Here is a 6,560-nt window from a genome sequence, read left to right as displayed (position 1 = left end):
CAGAGAGTTCCAATGCTGCTTCTTCCACAGGGATGTGTTCTGGGTCTGTATCCTGCTCCCTTGTTTCTACCACTTTATCCTGCTTCTTTGTGTGGACTGTGATGGTCTGTTGTTTCCTAGGCATCGTGGTATTGTATAAAGATCTCTGTTAATTGTTTGTGAAGAGCAGTCAAGTGTGATTCAGGCTCTTCTTCATGGTTTTTTATCATTGGCCCATTGGTAGAGAAAAAGGTGCTGGCTCTTGCTCAGTAAGTGAAGTTCCAGGAGGTGTGGGTGTACTTGTATCTTATGAGGACTGTTGCTGTCTCCCAGTCAGCTAGGCAAAAATTACAATTGAATAACCATCGAAAAAACTATAAGCACATGGACAAGATATACACCATGAAATCACATAGGACCAGTAACCCAAAAGAAGAAAAGGGGGGGGGGTGGAGAAGATGAAAACAGATAAATCTGCAATATCTGGGGATAGGTCACTGACTGTAAAAAGGTAGAGAAGAAGAATAATGAATAAAGAAAACACACAAAGAAACAAACCAACAATGCAAAAGAAAATAAAAGCAAAAACAGAACAAAACAAAACAAAATGGGGGAAAAAAAAAAAAAAGCCCAACAAGGGACAGGGTTAACCACGAGAGAAAGAAGGGGGGGGGAAGGAAGAAGGTGTAGACTAGGACTTCTTCAGTCGTGCAGTGCACTTCCAGAGAGTTGTTGTTGTTACTGGAAAGCAGAATCTCTTCTTAAGTCCCTGGAATCTGGTAGAGCGCTGTCTCTTTAGGTTGTCACTAGCTGCTGGTTCTGTGTTGCTTTGTTTTGTCTTGGTTTTATGGTTTAATATTTTGAAAAGTTGAACTTTTTTATTATTATTATTATTGATTCAAGTGTGTTGGGTCACTCTGCTGTTTTCTTTGTGGTGGGAGAATCCCTGTGTGTAGTGTGGATATGTGTTTCTGTTTGTCATAAAGAGGGTTTAGAGTTCAAAGCAGGAGGTTTTATGGTAATTGGTTGAATATGTTTTCTTCTATTGAGTGAGTGAAGATATTGGCAGAGAAGGTGGGAGCAGAAGAAGGAAAGCTTGGTGTTTCTAGGGTCGGTTTCTAGGGCTTTGAGCAGTCTATTTTTGATGACATATTTATTTGCAACACTGCAGCTCAACCTCAGGAAAGATTCTTATTGTTAGAGCATTGCAAATTTCCGCCAATTTCAGGCACATTCAAAGATACCGCCTCCACATCCCCACAGTGCTAAAGAATGGCTCCAAGGCAAAAATTCCAGGAGTGTGGTTTCTTTCCTCTCCCTGTTCTGTCTGCCCAAGGTGCTGATGTAATCCCACCAGATCTCTAATGGCTGGCTCTAGAGTTATTCTGTGATATCGCCCAGCTCTGGCACCAAAGATGCGTGCAGTTCCAGCTGTGGGTCCAGGGAGTATCTGCTAGTGACCTGCAGTCCCGATCTCTGTGACAAAGAAAAGCATGATGTCTCCCAGTCTGACCCCAGTCTACTCTGTGACCCACTGGAAGGCAAGGGAGCTACCCTCCCTGTCGCAACAGTAAGCTTTCCTCTGAATCTCAGTGGAGGTGACCGTGCCCGCAGCCAGCACCCAGAAGACCTAAATTATCTCCAAAGAAATCAAGATCAGCTTCTGGAGGCAGATCTCTGCCGTTGTCCACTGGAACATTAGAGTGGTTGCTGGTAATCTGTAATAAGGTGTCCTCCCTCTTGGTTCGGGGATCTCAGGTGGGCACCCTAGCCCAGCACACAGTGACTGCTTCAGAAGAGTTTCCAATGCCTCTCTCAGGTGCCCGTCTGTCCTCCTCCAGGAACTCTTTCCTAAATAATCTCCCTGTGCCTTTCCTCTAATTCTGCTCTTCCGTGTTTGATGTACTCTGAATCTGTGAGCTGTTCATAGCACTGAAATCCCTAATTTAAACTGTTTTGGCTAGTTTTCCAAGACCTTAGAAGCCAGAGGGATAAAGCATGATGCTCACTGGCTCGACTCCATTTTGAACTTCTCTTAAATTATTTTAGATCTTTTTTTCTGTTTAATCCTTTAACAAAGTAGTATTGAATGATTTGTCTTCAAGCTCACTAATTCCATCTTCCATTGATTCTATTCTACTCATTTGCTCTTTCTATGTGGTATTTCTGAAATCTTAGTATTAATCTTCCAGATTTCTTTTTGTTGTTTTTGAATTTTTCATTTATTTGTCATTTGTTTCTTGTATTGTTTTCTTAAATTGTTCTAGTCTGGTTGTGTTTTCCTTAATTTTGTCAGTGTTATATTGATTCAGTCATTGTTTTCCTATATTGATCTCTCAATCTGTTGAACATACCTATATATAATTATTGTGAATTTCTTATCATGTAGTTCCAATGCCACTTTTTCTTCAGGGGTTTTTGTAGCTCTGTATTCTGGTCCTTTATTTGTACTTACTTCTTTATATTAACTGGGATTATCATTTTTTCCCCAAGCCATTGTAATGTCATTATATTTATATTAAATTGGTGATTTTATGTGGTATGATTCACCCAGGTTTTATTTGTTTGTTTTTATTTTGCTTTGATATGTCTGAGTGAGCGGCGCTGGTGTGCTACTCTATTCACTAGTTTCACAGAATTTAGGCACCACTTACCACCTGTCTCCTCATTGGTATGACAGAGGATGAGAATGTGTACACACATCTCTATAAGCTGTTTGGTACAGCACAACTCCTGTTGCTACTCACCAAAGTAGGATGTAGAATGTTGTCTTTGTGGACTACATTAGGCTTATTGACCTTGATGTCCTGCATGACTATGATCCTGAGCCCATAAGCTTAATGAATAATTTTCTCAAGGTGTTTCTTTATTATGACTAAGAAGTGTTCATAACTTTGCCACCTCTTTGCTCCACTATATACATGCATAATTTGGAAGGGTTGGGCTGGTATTGGCCACCATCTATCATTGGTCAATTAGTGCAGAATCAGGTGGTGGCTTTTTTCAAGTGGGTGGGGCTGCAGGAAGTGCAAATGTGGTTGACTTATATGGGCACAGTTGCTGTTTCTTACAAGATTGGAAAAAAAACCACAAAAAACAAAACAACATCACCAAAAAAACAAAACCAAGAAAACCAAACACGGAAACAATATAAGCAACAACCATAAAAACAAATACAAAAAGAAAAGAAAAAGGAAAAAATACAAAAGAAGGACAAGAAGAAAAAACAAAACAAAATCTATTGAGGATCAAAAAGCAAAGCAAGTAAGAGAAAAATAACCATAAAGAAAAAAAAAAAGAAAAATGCAAAAAAGAAAAATAAGGGATGAGAAAAACAAAAAGAGAAAAAGAAGAGAAGAAAGAAAAATGACTATAACTAGGAAAAGCAAAGAAAATTAAAAACCAAATAAGGGAAAGAAAAAGAGAGAAAGAAAAGAGGAGGAAAAAAAAAATAATAATGATAAACAAAACTGTGGGCCCAGGGAACCCAGTGATGTTCTTGCTAGCCAAGCAGGCAGTGTGGGGCAGAACACTTGTTCCCAAAAACAGTTCTGTGTACTCAGAATTCAACTGGGGGAAGGGTGCTGCATCCCAGACGAGTTCCTGCTGATGAAGAAGATGTCTGGAGGCAGGGAAACTGGAGCTGAAAAAAGTCACGTCTGACCCAAATGATGGCTGGGAGCAAGCCACCTGGTTCTAGAAGGAATTTATGCCAGCCAAAAAATACAGCAGGGAATAAGGTGTCTGGTCAAAGAAAAATTTATTCTGTCCTAAAATTTCCTGGGCCTATGAACTTGGTCCCAGAAAAAGTTTGTGCTGCCCCAAAAGGTGGCTGGGAGCAGGAAAGTTTCTCTCAGAAGTAGTTCCTGTCTACCCAGAAGGCAACTGGAGGCAGGACACCTGATCCCAGTTGAGTTCCTGCTGCCCCAGAAGTTGTCTGGGTCCAGGGTCCCTGGACTCAGCAAAAGTTCCTGCTGGTCCAGAAGGTGACTTGGAGCAAGGTGTCTGTTTCCAGAGGGAGTTTCTGTTGGGCCAAAGAGCAGCTGTGGGCAGGCTACCTCATCCCACACAAACTCACTGCTGTCTCAAAAGGCAACTGGGAACAGGGTCCATTCTCAGAAAAAGTTATTGCCATTCTACAAGGCAGTTTACTGTAGCATACTTAGTCTCAGACAAAATTCATAAAGGACCAAAAAGTGGCTGGAAACAGGACACTTAGTTGTAGGACTAGTTCCTGCTTGTCCAGAAGGCAGTTGGTGGAAGAATGTACAGTCTACAATGGAATTCCTGTATGTTCAGAAGGTGAGTGGATGTGGGGGATGGGCACACCTATCTTCACTGGGAGAGTGTGGAGCACAAGGGGAATAAAGGAAATATATCACCTTTCTGGTCACCAGCCACCAGTGTGGTTGCTCGTGCAGTCTTCAACAAGCAAAGCTGATTATCAAGTTGCTGCCTGGATAAGAATGCTGCTGGCAAATATTCAAAATGGTGGTGTTATCAGGCTATTCTACAGTCCACAGCACCTTTTGTCTCCTTGTTTGTTCTTTTCATTCAGTTTCCTACACTTTTTTATCCTTCTCTTCTAAGCTCAGGGTTCCAGGATTATCCTCTGTGTCTGTTACAATTAATTTCTCATTTCTTTGTTGTAGAGGGTCTTGGTAGCTTGTCTCCCTATTCCTCCATCTTGCCTGAAGTCCTTGCTCACAAACTTTTAAAACTCTGTTGCTACTCACCAAAGTAGGATGTAGAATGTTGTCTTTGTGGACTACATTATGCCAATTGACCTTGATGTCCTACACGATTATGATCCTGAGCCTATAAGCTTAGTGAATAATTTTCTCAAGGTGTTTTGTTATTATGACTAAGAAGTTTTCATAACTTTGCCCCCTCTTTGCTCCACTATATACATGCATAGTTTTTTTTTTTCAGTGTTTCAGCAGAAATTTATTTTTTTAATAAAAATATCTTTGTAGTTAGTTATAACAATGAAAACATTTTTCATAAGCCCAGTTTACATGTATCAATGTACCTACAAGGCTAAAATTTTATGCTAATTTAAACTTTTAATGTGCTCTGGTCAGAGCTGTCATTATTACCCAATTACAATGAACCACGTGGTTTCATCTGCAGGTGCTGCAAGCTTAGACTGTTGTTTTCATTGCTGCCACTGTTTTTTTTTTTTTAATTGTTTAAGAGCTTGTTTTACATTCAACATAATGTGTACATTTAGTTTCATTCTCCATTTGTCATGTCCAACCCTAACCTAGTCGCCTACCCTTACCCTCCAACCCTCCCCCTGGGCCCCTCATATTTATGCACTCCTGTTTGTCCTGCATTTCCTCAATTTGAATGTTGGTCTGGTGTCCCATTGTCTATTGCTCTAAGGGATGTATTACCATAGAGTATGTGGGTCGGTCACCCTGGGTTGAGTGGTCTGAATGTACATCTTGTTAACTATTGGGCCGAGAGCCTACCCCTGGGGGTGAGTTTTATTCCAGGCACAGAATGTATTTCAGTGCCATAGTATTGGGAGTCTCACCAGATTTCATCTGACCAGTAATTCTGGTCATTATTGAGTTTTGGGTTATGTTCCACATTTTCTGTCCCACTCTATCCAAGATGAGGAACCCAGACAGAGGAGCAGTCAGCTGCGGGGATCCAGGTGAGGAGAAAGAATGCAGGCACGCCAAAGAAGCAGGATGGGAAAATGGGGAAAGAGGATTAAAAGCCAGGAACCAGGACAGAGGAGCAGTCAGCCTCAGGGATCCAGGTGAGGAGAGAGAACTCAGGCATGACCAAAGCATCAGGCTGGGAGAGCAGGAGAAAGGAGATTAAAAGGCCCAGGAACTGGGACAGAGAAGCAGTCAGCTGCAGGGACCCAGGTAAGAGTAAAATGAGAGGTTTCCAACAGGGAGACAAACCTGTCTGTTGGTTTGTCCTACCGTGGTGACGTGTTGATGTGAGTTTTGAGGCTGAGCAACTGGTGTTTCAAACCCAGTGAGATGCACATAATGCACAGGTATCAGCCCAGCTTACACACTGAGACACTCTAGGAAGAAGGAAGAGGCCGTCCACTTCTCAAATAATTGGCCAGGGAAAACCTTATGAATAGCAAAGAAACACTGTTTGCTACATTACTGCACAACTTTATGAATAGTCCAGTTAGGTTAGAAGGCTCTCAAAATAGGACTAGGAAAGAGCTGCATCATCTGAGTAAACCCAGCCTTACTCATATAGATAAGGTAAAGCTCTCAAGACCTCCATTTGCTGATGTGGCACCACTCAAATTGAAGAGAAAGAGCTGAAGACATCCATTAATCATCGGAACATGGAATGTATGAAGTATGAATCCAGGAAAATTGGAAGTTGTCAAAAATGAAATGGAACACATAAAGATTGATATCCTCAGCATTAGTGAGCTGAAATGGACTGTTTTTGGCCACTTTGAATCATACAACCATGTGATTACTACGTCAGGAATGACGGTTTGAAGAGGAATGGCATGGCATTCATCATCACAAAGGATGTTTCAAGATCTGTCCTGAAGTACAATGCTGTCAGTGATAGGATAATATCCA

This window comes from Orycteropus afer, unplaced genomic scaffold (genome assembly GCF_000298275.1).
Source record: "Orycteropus afer afer isolate SDZICR_OR568_19922 unplaced genomic scaffold, OryAfe1.0 scaffold00283, whole genome shotgun sequence".
Classification (NCBI taxonomy): Eukaryota; Metazoa; Chordata; class Mammalia; order Tubulidentata; family Orycteropodidae; genus Orycteropus; species Orycteropus afer.
The sequence above is the reverse complement of the archived record's forward strand: the minus strand, read 5'-3'. Positions refer to the sequence as shown.